Source organism: Octopus sinensis, linkage group LG8, assembly GCF_006345805.1.
Source record: "Octopus sinensis linkage group LG8, ASM634580v1, whole genome shotgun sequence".
In the NCBI taxonomy this organism is placed as follows: Eukaryota; Metazoa; Mollusca; class Cephalopoda; order Octopoda; family Octopodidae; genus Octopus; species Octopus sinensis.
This window is the reverse complement of record NC_043004.1, coordinates 6,935,952-6,958,683: the sequence shown is the minus strand read 5'-3', so window position 1 is coordinate 6,958,683 and position 22,732 is coordinate 6,935,952.

Below are 22,732 nucleotides of genomic sequence, written 5' to 3'. Positions count from 1 at the left end.
CTCTCCCTCTCTCTTTAGAGAAAGCGAGAAAGAGAGAGGTGTAAGCTAGACAGAAAATCAGCTGATATTATGGAAGGGATTGTCCTTTTCCACTATATTGAAATAAGGGAGCAAGTAGAAATCCCATATAACCTGAATCATTGGCTGAGCAAGATCAAAGTGCATGCATGGCTGAGCATGAGAGCTAAAAAAATCCTGGGGTAGGGATGAATTTTTTTTTCTAAATTACTGGTTTTTTATTTATGGAAGTGTAAGGAGAGAGATCAAAGATCATGTCTACCTCCTACCTGATCAACAATACTCTTTTGTGTATTCAGGTAGGATAATGAGGATGAAAGTAACATTAGCAAGATGAGAGAGTTAATGTGAGTGGAGCAGCCAGCATATTTGGTTCATGGGCCAAGAGTAGGCTCTGTTGACAGATTTTATTAATCTTGAGGCAGTTATTTTTCTTCCATTCTTTTTAAGCCATGGTTGTGTGGCAAAAAGTTTGCTTCCCAGTCACATGGCTCTGGTTCAGTCCCACTGTATGACACCTTGGGCAAGTGTCTTCTACTGTAACCTTGGGCTAGCCAAAGCCTTGTGAGTGGATTTGGTAGTCAGAAAATGAAAGAAGCCTATCTATCTGTCTGTCTATGTATGTGTCTGTCAGGCTGTCTGTCCATATATATATATACATATATATATATATGTATATATATATATATATATATATATATATATATATATATATAATCAAAATCAAATTTGATGACAGGCATCCATGCTAGCGGGGTGCAAAGAGCACCATACGAGTGTGATCATTGACAGAGCGGCTAACTGGTTTCGTGCCACTGGCACTTAAAAGGCACCATTCGAGCGTGATCATTACCAGCGTTGCACTACTGGCACTCGAGCCCCGTGCTAGTAGGGTATTAAGAGCACCATCCAAGTGTGATCATTGCCAGAGTGGCTATCTGGCCTCCATGCTGGTGGCATGTAAAAAAACACCATTAGAGCGTGATCATTACCAGCATCGCCTTACTGGCACCCGAGCCGGTGGCATGTGTAAAAGATTCGAGTGAGGTCGTTGCCAGTGCCACCTGACTGGCTCATGCCGGTGGCACATAAAAGCATCCACTACACTCTCAGAGTGGTTGGCATTAGGAAGGGCATCCAGATCAAGATTGAAGCCTGATGCAGTCATCTGGTTTGCCAACCCTCAGTCATACGTCCAACCCATGCTAGCATGGAAAGCGGACCTTAAATGATGATGATGATGATGGCACCTTGGGCATGTGTCTTCTACTATAGCCTTGGACCGACCAAAGCCTTGTGAGTGGATTTGGTAGACGGAAACTGAAAGAAGCCCATCGTATATATGTATATATATATGCATGTGTGTGTATATGTTTGTGTGTCTGTGTTTGTCCCCCAACATCACTTGACAACCGATGGTGGTGTGTTTACGTCTCCGTAACTTAGCGGTTCGGCAAAAGAGACTGATAGAATAAGTACTACACTTCAAAAGAATAAGTTCCGATTTCTGGATTAATCCAAAAAGGATTGTTCCTTTATCAGCTTGCTTTCCTCATTTCAGCACATGGTGTAATAATACAAGTGAAAATATTTTATATGGTTAGACAATTTAGTGTCTATTTTTCAGCATATTGGCAAAGAAAATGTTTTCTTTTTGCCCTCATTTATAATTGTATTTATAGTTTTCACCTTAAAGGGTATTTTTCTTATACTGGCCACCGTCAAAATCTTTTAATAAAATTTTATCCCTATATTAGAAGTAAATTAATTCTCATTCACATCGACACTGGTTAACCATTTGTGTACATTTCCTGACCGACTACACTTGTGCCAAGGCTTGCTATGGAATTTTGATTTAGATATATTTGGGGTACTTAAATGTATCCATGACCTCGTATCTGCTTTTCCGTGGGTATGTCTAAGTATTCCATTTATTTTCTTTTTGTGTTCCTCACTGATAAAGGAAAAATCCTTTTTGGATTAATCCAGAAATCAGAACCAATTTGGGGATAACTATATTTTTATGAATTTTTGTTAGCTTAATTTCCTCATTTCAGTAATAATAGAAGTGAAAATATTTCATGTGGTTAGACAATTTAGCGTCTATTTTTCAGCATATTGGCAAAGAAAATTTTTTCTTTTTGCCCTTATTTATAATAGTATATATATATATATATATCTTAAAAACTATTTGTCAACATAATGAGGTTGTCCTGGAAGGGGCAATTGTTACTGTTGTTTGGTTCCAGGAAACATCGTTTCCAGCTGGCTATATGACACAATATCTGTGTTCTTATATTTTTGAAAAGGGAGTCCAGCACCCTTATCCAGCACAAAGCAAGATCTGTTAACCAGTTTCTGGTCAACAGAGTTGCTGCTGAATTCCCGTTTGAAAATATATAGTTTTCAAAGTGACATACAGTCACTGATCTAATAAATAGTAACAGTTCTTTAAAGTAAAGACTATTTGCCAACATACTGTGGATGTCCTGGAAGGGACGATTGTTACTGTTTTTTAACCCTAGGAAACATCGCTTCCAGCTGGCTAAAACAACACAATATCTGTGTCCTTATATTCTCGAAGATATATATATTAAGAAATTTTTAAAAATTAACAAATTTTAATCAATTTTCAAGATGCTACTGTTAATATCACTGAAAACAAAATTTTGAAATTCACCAACATATTTTACATTCTATAAAAATATATTTCAATATTTTCTGGTTTTGTGTTTTTTTTAATGTATTTCTACATTTCTTTCTTCAGTGAAATCTATTTTTGTTAAAGGATGATTAAATGAACTGCATACATACTGATATATATATATATATATATGCATCTATATGTATGTGTGTGTATATATGTGTGTGTGCATGTGCATATATATATATATACATATGTGTGTGTGCGTGTGTGTGTGTGTATGCATGTACATATATTTATATATATGCATATATGTGTGTGCATTACACATAGATGTGTGTGTGTGTCTAAACATCCCTATTTCAATACATTCTTAGAAAGAAAGTCACAGCTGGTCAAATCCAAGTCAATAGCATATTGGATAAATACTCATTGAAAAGTCAATGATTCGCATCACATCGTGGACACTGCTGTGTCTCCAGCAAAAATACTCAGCCAGCCTGGCTCCAATTAGTCACCAGGTTGAAATGCAGGCTAATTCATCATTGCAACCAGCAGGAAATGAATAGTCACCACTGTTAAAATTGATGAATGGTTTCAACTTGCAAAGGAGTGATTTGTAATCTCTGATGGCTAAAAACTTGCAGAAAACTTGGCATCATAAATGAATGTTTCTCACTTAACTGTGATTTTTTGATCACACTGCCACACCTAAAAACGATAGTTTTATCTCTTGCCTTTTATCTTTTACTTGATTCAGTCATTGAACTATGGCCATCCTGGGGCACTGCCTTGTAAAGTTTAGTTGCATGAACCAAACTCAATACTTAGGTATTTTTTTTTTAAGTCTTGTACTTATTCTATCAATCCCTCTTGCTGAATAGCTAAGCTGTTGGGGTGTAAACAAACCAACACTGGTTGGGTTATTAAGCAGTGGAGGAGGTGACAAACACACACAGAGCAAGCTTCCACTCAATTTCTGTCTACTAAATTCACTCACAAGGCGCTTGGTCAGCCCAGGGCTAAAGTAGATGACACTTGCCCAAGGTGCCATGCACTGGAATTGAACCCAAAACTATGTGGATACAAAGTGAGCTTCTTAAGCACACACACATTCCTGCAACTAAGTAGAATAAAAGGAAAACAGATTCATATTTTCTTACTACAATTAGCAACTTTCCTTTCAATTTAATATTACCGACCCCCCCCCCCCACAAGGGCAGCAAACCAGCAGAATCCTTAGTGTGCCAGGCAAACTGCATAGCAGCATTTCATTTGTCTTTACGTTCTGAATTCAAATCCTGCCAGGGTTAACTTTGCCTTCCATTATTTTGGGGTTGATAAAATAAGTAAAATTTGAACACTGGAGTCGATGTAATCAACTTAATCCCTTTCCTGAAATTGCTGGCCTTGTGCCAAAATTCGAAACCAATATTACAGGTATTTCTATCTACCTACATATTTGTGGGAATCCTTGTAACTCCTGAAAATCCTATTGAAATGTGTAGTTTTATAACATAAAATCTATCTTTCCATTGAATTCATGTGACAATGAGAAAATACATTTATGATACAGAATTGAGTGACTCAACTAGAGAATATTCTTTTCTAATCTAGGTGCAAAGCCTGAAATTTTGGGGTAGGAGGCCACTTGATTAGTTCGACCCCAGTGCACCACTAATACTTAATTTATCAACCCCGAAAGGATGAAAGGCAAAGTTGATCATGGCAAAATTTGAATTTCACCCAGCATGCTAACATTTCTTATTTCTTTACTGCCCACAAGGGGTTACACACAGAGCGGACAAACAAAGGGATTAAGTCGATTACATCGACGCCAGTGCGTAACTGGTACTTAATTTATTGACCCCAAAAGGATGAAAGGCAAAGTCGACCTTGGCGGAATTTGAACTCAGAACATAACAGCAGACGAAATACCGCTAAGCATTTCGCCTGGCATGCTAACGTTTCTGCCAGCTTGCTGCCTTTGAACTCGAGAATATTAAAAATGTATATTCAGTCAACTCAACAAGAATTAAAATTGAAACTTAACTTGGCAGCGTCTGAACTCAGATACAAAGTACAGAAATAGTATAAAAAATTCATGGAGGATGTACAAAACCTTCCTTTGTTTAATTTTCTCCACCATAAATATCAAAGTTTTGATTTATTTTGAGTAGTTGCTGACATGGTGGTGTGATTAAGAAATATGCTTCCCAACTATATGGTTTCAGGTTCAGTCCCATGTGTGGCACCTCAAGCAATTTTATTATATATATCATTATATTTAAGACAATTATTCTTATGTATTTTATCAATGAACAATATAGGTGCAGACATAAATGTGTGGCAAGAAGTTTGCTTCCTAACTACATGGTTGTGGGTTCAGTCCCACTGCGTAGCATAGGCAAATGTTTTCTACTATAGCCTCATCAAACCAAAGGCCTGTAAGTGGATTTGGTCGACAGAAACTGAAAGAAGCCCATTATTGTTAGCCACTACACACATTTTTTTCTCTCCTTGTTTTTTCTGTGTCCCTTTCTGTAGAAGAGCGTAGGCTCGAAACGTAAAAGACTTTTTCTATTCCTGAGCGTTATTCTAATACATCTGTTTGTTTTGTACACCACCTGTCTTCGTCTTTTTTTTTTTTTCGTAAAATCTCCCTATATATATATCATCATCATTTAACGTCCGCTTTCCATGCTAGCATGGGTTGGACAAATATATATATTTATATATTATAAAATTCATGGGTAAGGCCAGAACAATGCAAAATAAATCTAAGTCAAATCCCAAGAAAACAAGTATATGAATTAATGGTGACTTACCCTGCATTCAATATTTCAGGGTTATGACCCCCTCTTCAGGAAATAGCAAATGTTGCAGGTTGTAACTCTGAAATATTGAATGCAGGGTAAGTCACCATTAATTCATATGCCTGTTTTCTTGGGATTTGACTTGGATTTATTTTGGATTGTTCTGGCCTTACCCACGAATTTTATATAATATATATATAGGTGCAGGAGTGGCTGTGTGGTAAGAAGCTTGCTTCCCAACCACATGGTTCCAAATTCAGTCCCAGTGTATGACACCTTGGCCAAGTGTCTTCTACTATAGCCTCAGGCCAATCAAAGTCTTGTGAGTGGATTTGGCAGACAGAAACTGAAAGAAACCTGTCATATGTGTGTGTGTGTGTATGTATTTGTCCCCTCACCATTGCTTGACAACTGATGCTGGTGCGTTTATGTCCCCCATAACTTAATGGTTCAACAAAACTGACTGATAGAATAAGTAACAGGTTTTACAAAAAAATAATAAGTACTGGGGTCAATTCGTTCAACTAAAAATTCTTCAAAGCAGTGCCCCAGCATGGCCATAGCCTAATGACTGAAACAAGTAAAAAAAAATATACCTATGATATCAATTCAAGACTATCATTTTTTACACTGTAAATATTGGATTAAATTACAATTTCAGGCTTTTAACCACTTATATATTACATCCTACAAAATTGTGTTTGTCCTTAAAAACAGGTCAGTTGAATATCAAAAAATCTCCAACAGCTCAGGATGCAGTAGTGTGACACCACACCTAATATAAACATACACACACTCAAGTGTAACACTCCTGGAATAAGAATATACACTGGCTCAAATCAACAAAGGAACAACTATGCTGTCAGTCAATCCACTACCATTTGTAGCTCAGATCCTATCCTACTGTTTGAAAGAAACAATAAACAATGAAGTCCAAGATACATAAAAAATACTTTTAAATGTAAGTTCACTCAACCATGGGCTAAACTTACACACTAGATTTATTACAGTTGAATGCTTTTTATATTTCATGTAGTAATTGCTTATGAATACAAAATAGATGTGTAGTGACAGTGACTAGATATATATACAGTCACTGTCAGTATGTATATATGAATGTCTGTATGAATGTATGTGTGTGTATTGGGTCATCCCATAAATAATGTGGTATTTTCAGTTGCATGAACTAAAAGTCAGAGGGGTCAAGATAAACTACTGCATCAACTTGTTATAAAAGCAGATAGTAATTTTACCTTGTACTTATTCTTGGTGCAAGTTTTGAAGAGTGCAGTTCAATTTCAACAGTTACTGTTTTAAAGCTATAATGGAAGTGACAAAAGAGCGTATTCGGCATATTTTGCTTTATGGCTTCAATAAAGGCAACAATACAACGTAAAGTGTGGGGAATATTAATGCAATATATGGGGATCGGACAATACGCATAAGCCAGTGTCAACGGTTATCATCATTGTTTAACATCTGTTTTCTATGCTGGCATGGGTTGGATGGTTTGACTGGGGACTGGTAGGCCAGGAGGCTGCACCAGGCTCCTATCTGATCTGGCAGTGTTTCTGCAGCTGGATGCCCTCCCTAACGCCAACCACTCCAAGAGTGTAGTGGATGCTTTTTACATGCAACCAGCATGGGAGCCAGTCTGGTGGCACTGGCATCAGACATGTTCAGATGGTGCTTTTTATGTGCTATTGGTACAGGAGCCAGTTGGGACAGGGAGGCTGGCATCGACTGTGTTCAGATGGTGGTTTTTACATGCCATTCCGAACCGGAAACTACAGCTGAGAAGATGAGCCTCATCCTAAAAAATCTGTAGAGCTCGACGAGGACATCCTACAAACCCTGTTGGAACAAGATTCCATAGTAACTGCTGAAGAACTAGTAGAGAAGCTCAGATTTGGTCTTCCAACCATTCATCAACACCTGCGTGCCATCAGAAAATAGAGTCAATGGGTTCCTTACAAAGTTTCCGAGTCTAATTATATGCAGAGGGTGAATATGTGCTCTTCTTTGCTGTCACGTCTCATGAATGAACCTTTTTTTGGACCAAATAGTGACTGGTGAGGAGAAATGGGTTCTCTATAAAAATGTCAAGCGCCAAAGACAGTGAATAGTAGGAGAAACACAAGCACCCCAGGCTAAAGAAGGCCTTCACCCACGTAAGATGTTGTTATCTGTTTGGTGGGATATGAAAGGGTTAGTCCACTTTGAACTTTTAAACCCAAACCAAATGATAACAAAGGAGATCTGCTATGAGCTGCTTGAGTAACTTAAGTCAACGCTAGAAGAAAAATGACCGTCTTTGGTTTCAAGACAAAAGGTGTTCTTCCTTCAGGATAATGGTTGGTCACATACAGTGAGGATGACATTCCAAAGGCTGGTGCAGTTTAAATGGAAAATGATTCCCCACCCATCATATTTCACTGCTTTTCCTGCATCTTTATCCCTTTTGTGCATTAGGTTTTTGGTTGATATTTCCTGTTCCTGGATTGCAAATGCATACCATTCAAAGTGGGAGCTAGAAATCTGGCTATTGGTCCATGATGTATGTATGAATGTATGTATGTATATATGTATACTTGCATGCATGCAAGTATGTAGGTAGGTGGGTATGTATGTATGTATATAGGCTGTGTGGTAAGAAGTTTGCTTCCCAACTACATGGTCTTGTGTTCCGTCCCACCGTGTAGTACATTGGGCAAGTATCTTCTACTATAGTCCTTGGCTAACCAAAGCATTGTGAGCGTATTAGTCAATGGAAACTGGAAGAGGCCCATCATAGGTGACTAAAGAAAATAGTCTAATAATAGGGCATATAAGCCCTCAATGGAAAAAAAGTAGGTTTTCCCATGCACGTGGGACTCAAACCCACACCTTTTTGTTTTCGCGACAAGAATGCTACCATTACACTAGCACACCAACCTGATTAATTCTGTCAGATTTAAGAACAAAGAGGTATGAGTTTGAGTCCCACGCATACAGGAAAACCTACTTTTTTTCCATCAAGGGCTTATATGCCCTACTATTAGACTATTTTCTTTAGTCATCGCATGGTGATTGCTGTATTTACAGAATATATATAGTATTAATAAAATAGGACAAGTGAAACAACCACTTAGTAGTTCCAACTCTGATCCACAAAATATTTATTCAAACACCACATAAACTACAGTCATTATATTATTATTTAAGTTGTTTCAGCTTCGACATTAATAAGTGTGAGAAACGATATATTTTATAAAATTCCATCTATTTATACTTCTGTTGCTTTTGAATCTGGTACTAAGTATGTGATAAGTAAATGTCTGAAGGAAAATTGGATAAATGCAGTTGATCACTACATATTTCCAAAGTGGAAAAAATCCATATCAGGAGTTTAAAATAACTTCATAATTTATAGTGTAATCTGCCTTTCAGTCAGGTACAAACTGCCAGGTATCAAAGCTTATGGTGCAATTGCTATCCAAACATTACATTAATGTTTGGATACTTATTGTGACATAAGGTTTGATATCTGGCAGTTTTCACCCGATGCAAAGTGGATTACATCATAAAGTATGAAATTATTTTAAATTCATGATATGGGTTTTTTCCATTTTGGAAATATGCTTTCCTTTATATGTGTGTGTGTGTTGCCTTAACATGGTTATGTGTGAGTATCATCATCATACATGCATTATCCTTCATTTCCAGTCTTTTGTGAAAATATATCTGGTCTTGGGGAAATATTTCCTTACTTGGACAGAGGTAGTGGTTGGCAACAGCAAAGGCATCCAGCCATAGAAAATCTGCCTCACACAAACGTGGCAAAGTGAACCTTACAGTAAGGGTAATGAAATGCTCTTTCACATCATCTTCTATACACTGTACTTGAAATAAATTGACAGCCTTTGCTTGGCAGAATAGGGTTGAGATTACTGTAACTTTAATGATTGGATTTTTGTATTTGCTTGCATTCACATTCCTGGCAAAATACTCTGTTTTTTTTCAATCTCCTCTCACCATTCTCCCCGATTTGCAGCTGAAGCTTACAGAAGGGAAACAGTTTCTGTTTTATTTCTGCCAAAGAATAAAGACATTGCAAATGAGAGATGTCAACTGTTTGGATGAGTTGGAAAATTCTCATCACTGAAAGATTGAGTAAAACCAGAGAAAAATCATACACAAAGGATTTTTTCTATGATAGAGAGATCAGAACTAATCTGTGGCTTCTAATATCATAAACCACAAAGAATATTTGGCTGAAAAATAAAAATGCTGTGCACAAAATAGCCGAAGTGCATCATAGGTAAAGTTAAAAAAACAACAGTTTGTGGAGTTTCCAGCTTTAGGTTAGCAATATATTTAATTCCTTACTTCTGTTTTAGTTATCATTGCCAAAACTATGTTAGAGTATTACCTTCATTTTGTGGAAAAACAAATTTAGCATATTTTCTCATACATTTACTAAAGATATTTTAAAGCAGTTTTGCTGGGGAAAATGTGTTTCTGTGCATAAAAATACAATGTTGAGTCATACTGGAATAACATATGATCCATAAATTTACCATAAATAAACTACGTTATGGGATTACCATATTTCAACTTTGTCTTCTTCCAGATCAATTGTATAGTTGTTTAATTTTTAGTCAAGAGAATTGTCACACATGATATAAAACTCATATTTCTAGCTATGATGTTTCATGTAATCACTACTGGTTACCCAGGGTGGCATACCACTGCTGTGATTTTGTTGTCATCCACTCAGTGCAAATAACTGACACATGAATGGAAGCTTGTTAGCATTTCATTCATTTTTCTAGAATTTAATTTCAAAAATGTTTGTTATATGTAGCAAAGTCAAATAATGTAAACCTTAAATCAGGTGTAGATTATGTATGCTGGGGAAGGAGGTAAAATGAATTAAAATAAATTACCAATGTACTGTAAACAGTTTTTGTTAAGTTTGTGCTAAATAGACTGTGACACTTTGGTTTGTTTTCAATATTTTGTTATTAGTAATAATTCTTTTGCCAAATGGACTTTTGCTCATCTAGCTTCCTAGCCTATGACACTGAGTCTCGCATTTGTAATACAGCCATATTAAATGAGGTGCAATTCTTTTGCATGTCTCATACACTAGGAAATACAACAATGAAAAAACAGCACACTTGATGTGTCAGTATATAGACTGATGTCCACCCAAGTTTCAACAGATTGTCATAAGACAGTTTGGAACTAGAAATACAATTAAGTCCCTAAATTATAACTGTTATCAAATAAATTTAGTACAAGTGAATTTAAGTAAAAAACAGTGTTTTAGGAGAAAAATCTTGCTAAAAATCAGGAAAATCAGTTAGTCTATATTATGCAGGCAATGCATAATACAGGTACAATGAAAAAGAAAGAAAGATACTGTGAGATGTTTGAAAAAGAGTGAGAACCATAAATTCAAAACAAACCAAAAAAGGAAGTTTACAATTGGCCTTAAGTGGTTGATGGAAGCTAGTTATACTTTATAAAGAAACAAAAATTTGCGAAAACTAAGTCAAGAGAAATGGGAAGTTAAAGAAACTGTTTCCTCTGTTAAACAAAGATTTTCTTTATACAAAAGGCATGTGTATCAAGTAGGATTGGTGTTGTTTTGCACAGTGTTCTAATTAAGGCAGGGAACAGGCAGAATTGTTACCATGTTGGGCAAAATGCTTAGTAGTATTTCTTCCAGTTATTTATGATCTGAGTTCTAATTCCACCATGATTTGGCATGGTTTCTACGGCTGGATGCCCTTACTTATGTCAACCACTTCAAAAGTATATATATGTATGTATGTGTATATATATATATATGCATACACACAGTTTATATCTACTAAATTCACTCACAAGGCATTGGCCATCCAGCACAATAGAAGATACTTGTCCAAAGTGCTCTGCCATGGAACTGAACCTGAAGCGATTTGTTTGCAAAGTGAGTTTCTTAACATAGCCATGCCCACACCTAACAAACTATATAAACAAGTATATGTCTATGTGTGTGTGTCCTTCCCCACCAGCTATTTTCAAAACCCCAGCAAATACTTTTCATGGAGCAGCTGACTTTGCTGCTTTAATTGTGCTTTTCATAAGATCATTGTCAAACTTTTATAGTTTGTTCTTTTACCAGGTCTTCTTGGGAGCAGAACTTGTGTCTGTCTGTTTTGTACTCTCTTTGAGCAACATAAACAAGTAATATCCCCTTGCCTCTTTCTTTATGGCATCAGAGAAAGTGTTGCTGGCAAATATCTTACTTTTCAGCTTCTATCCTTGCTATATATTACCTGACGGCTGGCTTGTTTTTTGGTTATCTGATATTGTTCTTTCTTCAGCTATTTACCTGGCCTGTCTTTTAGCTTTTATAGCATTATTATCTACTGTACCATTCCTCCAAAGGGCTCTTTAACCAAATATTTACACAATTTATTTATAGCTTCGTCTATTTCAAGTCCCACCATTAAAAACAATTTATATTTACATATATATATAGATATCTGTATATTATACACATACATGAACATATTGAATATACACATATGCATATATTATATACATATGTATTGGGTTGGCAAGAAAGTAATTTTGTTCTTTTAGGATTACTCATTTTTTCATACAAACTTTAATCAATTATATTTTCCATTTTGTTCAATGGCCTTTAGCCATCTTTCTGACAAATTTATGATTCTGTGCTCATAGAACTTCTAGTCCTTATCGGCCAAAAACTGAAGCAAGTGCAATTTCAGTTCATCATCGTTAAAGTTTTACCATTCACATATCTCTTTGTGAGCCTTGGCAGCTTTCTTGCCGTTATGGTAATAAAAAAGTAAAATATGGTGAAAATGTTCATTTTTGCACTCCATGTTAAAATTGACACTGAACGAACAGCTGTAAACAAAGTTATGTACAATTTGCTTCTAAAATAAGCTAAAAGTAATGGCTATCAAATGTCAAAAGGAAAAAAATTCATAACATTGACAAAAGTCATAAAAAACAATTGTAACCTATTTGCGAAAAACGAATTTACTCTTGCCAACCCGATATATATATATATATGATATATGCAGGCATGGGTGTGCCATAAGAAGCTTACTTCCCAACCACATGGTTCTAGGTTGTCCTATTGCGTGGCACTTTAGGCAGGTGCTTTCTACTATAGCTTTGAGCCAACCAAAGCCTTGAGTAGATTTGGTAGACGGAAACCAAAAGAAGCCTGTTGTATAGATATATGAACATATATGTCTGTCCCTCCTCCACCTGCCATCACCTCACAACTGATGCTGGTGTGTTTATATCCCCATAACTTATTGGTTTGCCTAAAGACACTGATAGAATAACTACTAGGCTTACAAAGAATAAGTCCTGGGGTGAATTTCTATAAGGTAGTGCTGCAACATGGCCACAGTCAAATGACTGAAATGAGTAAAAGAATATACACATAATATACTTTTTTATCTATTTCACCCTGTGAGCTGTGGCCACACTGGAGCACAATCAGTGTTGTTGGCATCCTTTTACTAACCGTCCTATCTCTGTAGGTACAGCTGTAGTGGCACAGAACTCACCTCGAAGGAGAGATGAAGACACTTGAATTGTTCATTCAATATTTCACTTAAGTTTCGGGGGATTGCAGTAAGGGAGCCATTTTCTCAGAACAATGGTCCCATCTTGTACTGCTCTGAGGTTATTTCTTTAGAAAATTTAAAGAAAGCCTTGGGTTTGTTTTCATAATTTCTATGAACCTGGATTCTTTTTCATCCAAAAGGATGAAAGGCAAAGTAGACTTTGGCGGAATTTGAACTTAGAACATAAAGACAGATGAAATACTGCTAAGCATTTCACCTGGCGTGCTAACGTTTCTGCCAACTTGCATTATTGACATATTTAAATTTCATGTCATTATTGTGTGTAGATAAATGTTTAGGGCCATTCTGTTTTAAGGATCTTTTGTTATAATGATTTTCAGTTTGCTTTATGAAAGGTTAAACTGGAAAGACACTGGATGCTTCATATAGGATACATGTCTACAAATTTTTTTAGAATCATATTTTCAGATCCACTTTATTGTAATCTGAGAAAATTGTTGGCATCTTTTTCTCAATAGGGATCATTTCCATATTACTTATGGGGCAGAAATTTAGAAAATTGTTACTTTTGGTTGGTTGGAGTATTATTTGCTCCTTAAACAGCTTGTTAGAACAGTATTCATTTGGTGGTATTCTTGAGAGAATGTGGAACATGAGCCAACAGACTTTGGGCACATCCAAGTTACTCATACATATATTGTGAGAGAATGTGTGTATGTGTTAATATATATAGGAGTGGCTGTGTGGTAAGTAGATTGCTTATGAACCACATGGTTCCGGGTTCAGTCCCACTGCGTGACACCTTGGGCAAGTGTCTTCCACTATAGCCTCGGGCCGACTAAAGCCTTGTGAGTGGATTTGGTAGATGGAAACTGAAAGAAGTCTGTCGTATATGTGTGTCTGTTTGTCCCCCCAACATCGCTTGACAACCGATGGTGGTGTGTTTACATCCCCGTAAATTAGCGGTTTGGCAAAAGAGACTGATAGACTAAGTACTAGGCTTACAAAGAATAAGTCCTCAGGTCGATTTGTTCGACCAAAGCGGGTGCTCCAGCATGGCTGCAGTGAAACGACTGAAACAAGTAAAAGAGTAAAACAGGCACATGGCCTAGTTGTCAAGGTGTTGTACTCACCATCGCAAGATTGAGGTTTCAAGAGCAAAACGCATCATACAATGTTGCTCTGTGATCACTTCAACACCTGATGTGTGGTACACAGAGCACCTGTTCAGACGTTGATTTGATGGAGAGGGTGAGCTAATGTGTGGCATAAACATTTGATTACTAGATACAAAGCATTTGTGCAGGTCGTTCAACTAGCTGAAAGCTCATACACTGCCTTGTGTGTGTGTAAATATATTTTTTGACATCCATCTTCCATGCTGGCAGTGACCGAGTGATTTGACAGGATCCGATTTGGACAAAAATTGCATTGTGCTCTAATGTCTGCATTGGCATGCTTTCTACAGCTGGATGCTCTTCCTAAAATAATCCATTTATGTGTGTACTAGGGGCAGCACTAGTGAGGTCACCATGCAGCTTGGAAGGTCCCCTTTAAGTGGAGCTACAATAGTGAGCAAACTGGCTTTATGCTAGGGGATGAAAGGGCACAACAGAACAAGCTTCTTGCTGTAGGGATGGTATGCAGCTACCCACGTTATAGAAGACAGGATTAGAGTGCTCAGGGTGGAACTAGAAAGAGGTAAAAATATTGATTTGTCAAGATACAAGATGAGTAAGAGGGAGTGGGCAAAGGTTACAAGAGTTTAGGGGAGAGATAGAGATAGTGAAAATTATGAGCAAGTGTCAAAGGTTAAGTAGGAAAAGTGGGGAAGAGTAGGTGACAACTGTAGAAATTAGGTAGAGTTGAGGGGCAATCAAGAATACAAGTTGAGGGAGGTAGGAGAAAGGTGACTGAAAATGTGGTGAAGAGTAGCAGAAGAGTAATGATAAAGAGCAGGAGATGACATGTGGTTGAATAGGTGATAAGAGTGTGGAGCAGGTATAAACCAGTGATTCATGAACGTGATCAGTGTAAAATGAGAGGACAGTATCAAGAGTGAAAGATGACTCGCATGGAAACAGGTGAGGGCCGGTAGCAGAAAGAGAATCTGGCTCAACAAATTTTATCTGACTTATGCAAGAATGGAAAAGTGGAAATCAAAATTATTTTTACCACTGAGAAAATAGCATATGCCTGCTAGTTGGAAACAATTTGCAAAACAACTCGTTTCATTATACAAGATTGGAGCAGGCAAAGTGAATCATGGAGAATTTATCTTTTATCTAAGATAGGTATTACAGTACTTTGATCCATTCCTATATGTGATTTAATACTGCCTTGAGTTCCTAAGTGTTTTTTGTAATCTCTCAAATTCCATAAATACTTTGAAAGTGCTGTATTATTCTCCAGGTGATGATGGAATGGTGTTGTGCTGATGACTGATACTGAGAAACTGTGCTGCAAGCCCTGTGCTGTATTATTCTCCAGGTGATGATGGAATGGTGTTGTGCTGATGACTGATACTGAGAAACTGTGCTGTAAGCCCTAAGTTGTTCTACAGCTGTGTTGTCAATGGACACATCAGTACAGCATACAATAGTCTTTATTTGCATCAGCTCTTAATTATACTATACAAGTTTTACATGTACTTCAAACATAGTGGTTTTTCTGGAAGAGTGGGTAGGATTTATGGTCATTTAAGAAATATCTTCTGATTAGGAAGGAGAAATAATATACACATACATATTAACAGATGCTCAAGGAAGTCTGCTTCCCAACTATATGGTTCCAGGTTCAGCCCTGCTGAATGACACTTGAGCAAATGCCTTCAACAGCTCCGAATCAAGCAAGCTTTGTGAGTGAATTTGGTAGACAAACTGAAAGCAGCCTCTTTTAAATATATGACATACACATATGTAGGTATATGCATTGCTGTTTCTTTGCTTTAACATGTCCATTTCAAATCTTTAGTGAAAACATCTGGTCATATTATTCTCTAATTTTGAAATGTGCAAGTATTGGTGATAGGAAGGTATGCGGTCATAGAAAATCTGCTGCAAACTCCAACCAATCCATACTTAAAAAAGCAAATGTTAAAATTATGCTATTTCATCTATGTATGCACACAAGAAAAAAGTACTCAGTATAAGATATATAGTATATATAAAATTCAACTGAAATATCTGCTCCACGAGGGCAATATGACGCTGCTCATACAGAGTACCAAACAGCAGTTAATGGATCATCACAATGTATTCCAAAATGTGTCCTTTGATTAGTTGTGAACAGTAGCTTGAGTAGTAATACATGACCCAACTTGCCCGGATAGGATAGTGAGACACAAGTGGCAGCTGCTGATTGTAGGTATGGAATAGAGAGGAGAAACTTGGAGCACAGGCCAGGCTGAGAGGCAGTAGGGCAAATGAGTCAAAGAAATCTACTAAGGAAGTTGAGTACAGGCAAATGAATATTAAGTGTATTCTTTTGCAGTAATCTCCCTTGATTCATCAATCCCCCCACCACCACCATGTAGTATCCAACATCACACTACCCATTCCAAATAAGACCAACCACAATCATCCAAGTCTCACACTACTCCCTCCTGCATAGTACCATTTTCAACTTATAGAATTTCCTTTGAAATACTTTGCAACAAGCAAGTTCCAGATCTTTACACTCAAGCTTGGTGTGCCATGACAGAACTTAAAATGTGCCTACAAATTTGCATTGGTTATATTTTATTTGTATTGAGTACTTTTGCTTGTGCCCACTGGCACTAACACTAATTACATCATCCCTCTTGCAAGTTACATGGAACAGGTAATTAAAATATATTTATATAAAGTTAAAATAAAAATACTATTTTTTTCACTGATGATTGCATATGTAACTTATGAAACAGATCATAGTTGGGAATTTTATAGTCATTTTAATATCTAAACCTATGATGTTTGGAGGGTACCTGTGAAAGGGTAAACCCGGGAAGATGTGGGGAGAATGGATCTTCAGATGCTGAACCTCACTGAGGAAATGACAAAGGACCAGATTTGTCATATGCTGTACTTGATAAGACATGTCAAGCTAAGTGAAAAATCAGTTTTCCACACATGCAGGCTTATCCTTTCAGGTACCAGTGCCACATAAAAAGAACACTACACACTAAGTGGTTGGCATTAGGAAGGGCATCCAGCCATAGAAATGCCACAATAGTCAGGACAGCTCTCTGCCAAACCATCCAACACATTCCAGCATGGACATTAAATGATATTTCAATAACTGGACTGGCCATGATGGGGCACCACCCTGAAGAGTTTAAATAAATCAACCTTAGAATTTTTTTTTTTTTTTTTAAGTCTAGTATTTATTCTAGATTGCTTTTGCCAAATTAAGCTACATGAATGTAAACACCAGTTGTCAAGCAGCAGGGAACCAAACACCTAAACAAAAGGCTTCCAGTTAGTTTGTCATCTAAATTCACCTGCAAGACATCAGTTGACTGGACTAGAAACAGAAAACACTTACCTAAAATCCCGCATAGTAGGCCTAGTCAACTCAAAACCACAGGTAAAGAGAGCTTCTTAACCACACATTTAAAATTATACATAATAGCAACCTGTTATATCCTTGTTAATCTTCTTTTAGACAATCTTTTTTGCTGCAAGTCAATACCAACCAGTTGGCCCTCTTCATAATATTCTTTTAAACCTATTTCAAAATATTCTTTGCATTGGTGTCTCTTCATATGCAAAGTGAACACAATAACCAGTCTACAAGAAGATTCTTAATGAGTGTTGGGCCAGTTTTCTGGTTTCACTGGTGTGTGTGTGTATACATATATACACACACACAGACACAAACACTCCTTGGACAGAAAAACTGTCCATCAGAGAATTACTCATTTTTACCAGTGGAATGGACCGGAGCAATGTGAAAAGAAGTGTTTTGCTCAAGAACACAATGCATTGCCCAGTTCCAGGAATTGAAACCATATACCTACTCTCACAAGTCCAACACTTTAACCACTAAGCTATGCACCTCCACTTACCTTCTTTAATGACCACATATTTTCAACAGTTTCTTAGATTTTGCCACCACTTCTAACTCTAGATTCCAGTAATTATTCCACATACCCTTGATTGCTTTTGTTTACTATTCTTTCTTTATATTACATTCTAAGTAAATTGTTTTACTGGCGTTCATACTACTTTAATTTTCAATTTATACTTTCGACTAATTTCCTATGAAGTAATATAGCATATAGCTGGAGCCATGTAAAAAGCACCCAGTACATTCAATAAAATAGTTGATGTTAGGAAGGGCATCCAGCTGTGAAAACTATGCCTAACAGATGACAGACTTGAGCAGCCCTCCAGTTTACCAGCTCCTGTCAAACCCATGTCAGCTTCGAAAACAGAGAAATAATGATGTTAATCTTATATTCCTCCTGAACTATTTAACAGTATTTTCATAATTATAAACCAGCCTATTTATACATTTCAAGCTCTCTAGTATAAAGTTGAAAACTATGTTTGGCCCAGCATCTTTCAAAGGATTCTACTTGAATAGCAAAAGCTGAGAGATTATCTCCAGGAAAGCAAATCCCCCCTCCCCTTCCAGAATATTAGCATTTATCAACACAAACAATGAAAAAAAAAAAAAAAAAAGTGAAAGAATGAAGTCAACACGATTTGCATATCAGAGAGTGGGTGTGAGTGGCTTTCATTATAATTTAGGGGTGGGTGGGGTGGGGCAACTGGTATCTTTTTCTGGTGCTGGTATGATGAAAACTCCTCTTGTCCTTGATTGTTAAGATGTCAGAGAAAACTCACTCAGATGCACGGGCCTGTGTTGATGATGATTCCGCAAGGCATGTAGTCCTGCGATCAGATGAGCTGTCAGATAAATGTTAGTCCATTAGAAATGCTGCTGTCATACGATGGAAGAAGATGAGATGATATACGTCAGTTGAATCAGTCAGCCATATCAGATTCCACCATTTGTCTGCAATGTGAGACATTAGTTTCAGAACTTGGCAAAATGATGTTACAGCATGCCAAGAGAAAAAATTCTGCAAGAAATTTGAAGAGAAAATTTACAGAAAAAAAAAAAAAAAGGACAAAGAAAAAAATGGCTCACATGAAAATCCAATGGCCCTTGACAATGTGAAAGTCCAAAAGTCTATGAAAATAGTGGAATGAAACCACTAATCAATCTTCTGTTATGTCGAGATATTTCTGAAGTTGGGAAAGGGAATTTTTTTTTTTTATATTTTTTCCGGAGTTTTCTCTAAAAAAACAATGGGTTTGTAAAAAATAAAAATTTACAATAAACATTTTTATCAAAAAATTACAGTTATTCACATATTGCACAGCATCAAAGAAGTCTTTATCCTTGTTCAATGCTTAAGAATTTTCTGTAAAATTTAAAAAAAAAAATTTAAAAGAAAGGACTGTCAAGTCTCAGACATTTTTGGTCAGATATGCAAATTTGATCAGGAGTTGTGATTAAAATACCAGAAGGGGACAGGAAAGGGTGTGGGAGAGGAGTGAAGAAAACTGCCAAATGAACAGGTATGACATGAACAAATATCAATCATACAATACCAACAATATTAATATACCAACAACATATCCATTAGTTTCAGCAACGTTTATATTCTTGGCATGGCCATTGCAATAACACAATGAGACATGCCAAGAGAACACTAAGGCCTAAGGAAAGCACTCCAAGTCAATCACCAGTTAGCAACATTTAAACTATCACACAATATTAGCAGACAGCTTCTGCAAGCCCACTATTTAGAATCCCAATATTGCTGGAAATAATCTCAAGTGAAATTAACTTGTTTCCCATTATTTCAAAATCACGAGTATTTCAATTTTGCATCTATAAGAATTCTCAGAATAAGAATCAAATTATTTATCATATAAGGAATACTTAGAAGTATTATTAACATTTTTTTACCAACAGAGAAGACTTGGTATTAAAAATTGACAGAATCTTTTGCCCACAAATTCATGGTCATTGTGTAGCATTATTTTCACAAATATTTAACTTTCCAAAAATTTAATAAAATAAATGCTTGCCAATGAAGTTAATTATTAAAATATTTCATTTGCATAAATGAGAAAATATTACAAACTATCAAATGGTCAAGTACATATATTAGCAAATAGATGGACAAAACATAAAGAGAAAAATATGCATGGTGAACCAAGCAAATATTTACTTCTCTTTACTTGTCCATGTCTACAGTTTAAATATGTAAACTAAAATAAAATAAAAATATGTGAAGATAAACAAAACATTAAAAATTATTTCTTTCCAAATAATAATAAAAAAAAAAACAATTTGAGAATGTATAATTTAAGCAATTAGATTGTCTACCTTGTTAAATATTCCATTATAAATTTAAATTATGAATTCTGTCAATTTCAAATTTTCTTAGACCTTCAAGTAACTTAAAGAGCTGGCACAATATAAATATAACAGTCCACAGGTATCAAATATACCACTTACAATTTCAGTACAATGTTGGAACAGACTAATAATATAGAAATATATTCCCTAACAATGTGATTTATATAAAATATAATTTGAGATAGAGAGAAAAATAAAAGTGACCCCAAAATAAAAAGCATCCTTGTGGATATGTAGATATAATAATTATAATATTTAAGAGCAGATAGTAAAATTAGTGAAATCAAATTGGTCACATTAAATCAGTTAAATTACCATGAAAATGTTTACATTTTTGCACCCTAAACAGTTTAAAGAAAAGTTCTTATGTTGTTATATATGAAACCACATTCTTTGATTCAATACATTAATTTTACTATAGTGATTACAACAGGAATTCATAACCAAGAGAATCTGGATTTTAGAGGGAGAAAGAAAAAAAAAAAAAAATTCAGTTTTTATAAAATACTATAAGAATGCATTAAAGAAGGCAGAAAACAGGTCCTTAAATTGGCTAATAAAAATTTAATGTAAATAAACCATGCCATTTTGAAATGTACCCTCCACAAATGTTAGAAGTTTAAACTTCAATTTAGACTTTAAATTTCTAATTATAAATGTTTGTTTACATAATTTAAAAAAAAAACAAACTAAGATACACTGAAAGGACTTTGAAAATAAATAGGCCCTGCACTTCCCCATAAATATTGTCAGTAATATTTTGAGACATAGTATTTATTGTAGTTAAAGTGATTATTTCTAAATGACTCAGACAAAAATATCAGGAAGAGATGCAATGTGCACAGATATTAATTCCCTAAAGACTGATAACCACCTTACTGTATATAATAATAGAAAAGCTAAATACCCCTAGTAGAATAAGTAATTTTAATTAGGTCAGAATGTTAAGACTTCCAATTTTAAAAATTGTTCTAAGTATCTATCTATTTCAAGCAAGAAAAGAAAATCAAAATAGCATATACTGTACTAATTAGGATTTAAACTGTAGTAATTTCAAGCATTTTTAGGTAAAAAAAAAAAAGTTCTATGTTTCTAGCAAGAAAATACAAGTAAAGTATATTCTAATACTATAAGGGATTTTAAACTGTGATAGTTTGAAGCATTTTTCAACTATGAAAAAAAATTTAATTTCCGGAAAAACAAATTCCAGATTCATCAAAGCACTCCTAAACATTGTTACAAAAAAATAATGTGTGAATCACAGTAAAGTCACAGATTAAAAAAAAAAAATAAAAAGATGAATTTATTATTGTGTAAGCCTATACCTGGGAATATATAGCTTGGTCTAAATTCATCAACTTCAAATGGACAGTGAATAGAAAGGATTTCAAACCCAACATTTTATACAGCAAATACACAAATTGCTTATTTTACTCCAGATACACAAAACATACATTCATATGTACACAGTGCTCACTTTCTTTCATTTATGTAATTTATATATATGTGTGTGTGTGCGTGCGTACATTTATTATTAAAATGACGAGTCCAACAAGAGATTTTGTTTCATACATTGGATATGTTCTCAAAACAAAATACCTTTTGCTGGACTCATTGTTTTAATAAAACATGTTCACACTAATTGATTAATACTTTTGAGTATTTTATTCTATATGGTTTAACCATGTCCATGGTAACCCTAGGATATATATATATATATATATATATATTACATATGTTGTAGTTTAGGAGGGTCAGTAGATTCATTTTTCCTATAAAAACAAAAGCACTGGTTGTATTTCACTTCTCTTTATTTATATCTGATAATTAACTGTTTGATTAATTGATTTGTTGGTCCATTAGAATTCTTTCATTGCAGTTTGCAACATTATCTATGACATGCTCTGATATGTTCCGCTTCTGTCACAAAAAGAGCAGACAAGGGCAAGTTATTAAAATAGTCAGAGACTGAAATGGAAGGACTTAACAAACAACAGGTTGACTGACTGATCAGACATCTGATTAGCGTCTAAGTTAATTGATGATAACAAAAAAAATGAAATACAACCGGTGTGTTTTTACTGGCAAAATGGCCCTCCCAATGTACACAATTTCACGTAAAAAAAAAAATATATACATATGTATATACACACACACACACACGCACGCAAATGCTTTCACACAAAATATACATGCATTAGTTCCAATTTTCACTGTCGCCTGCC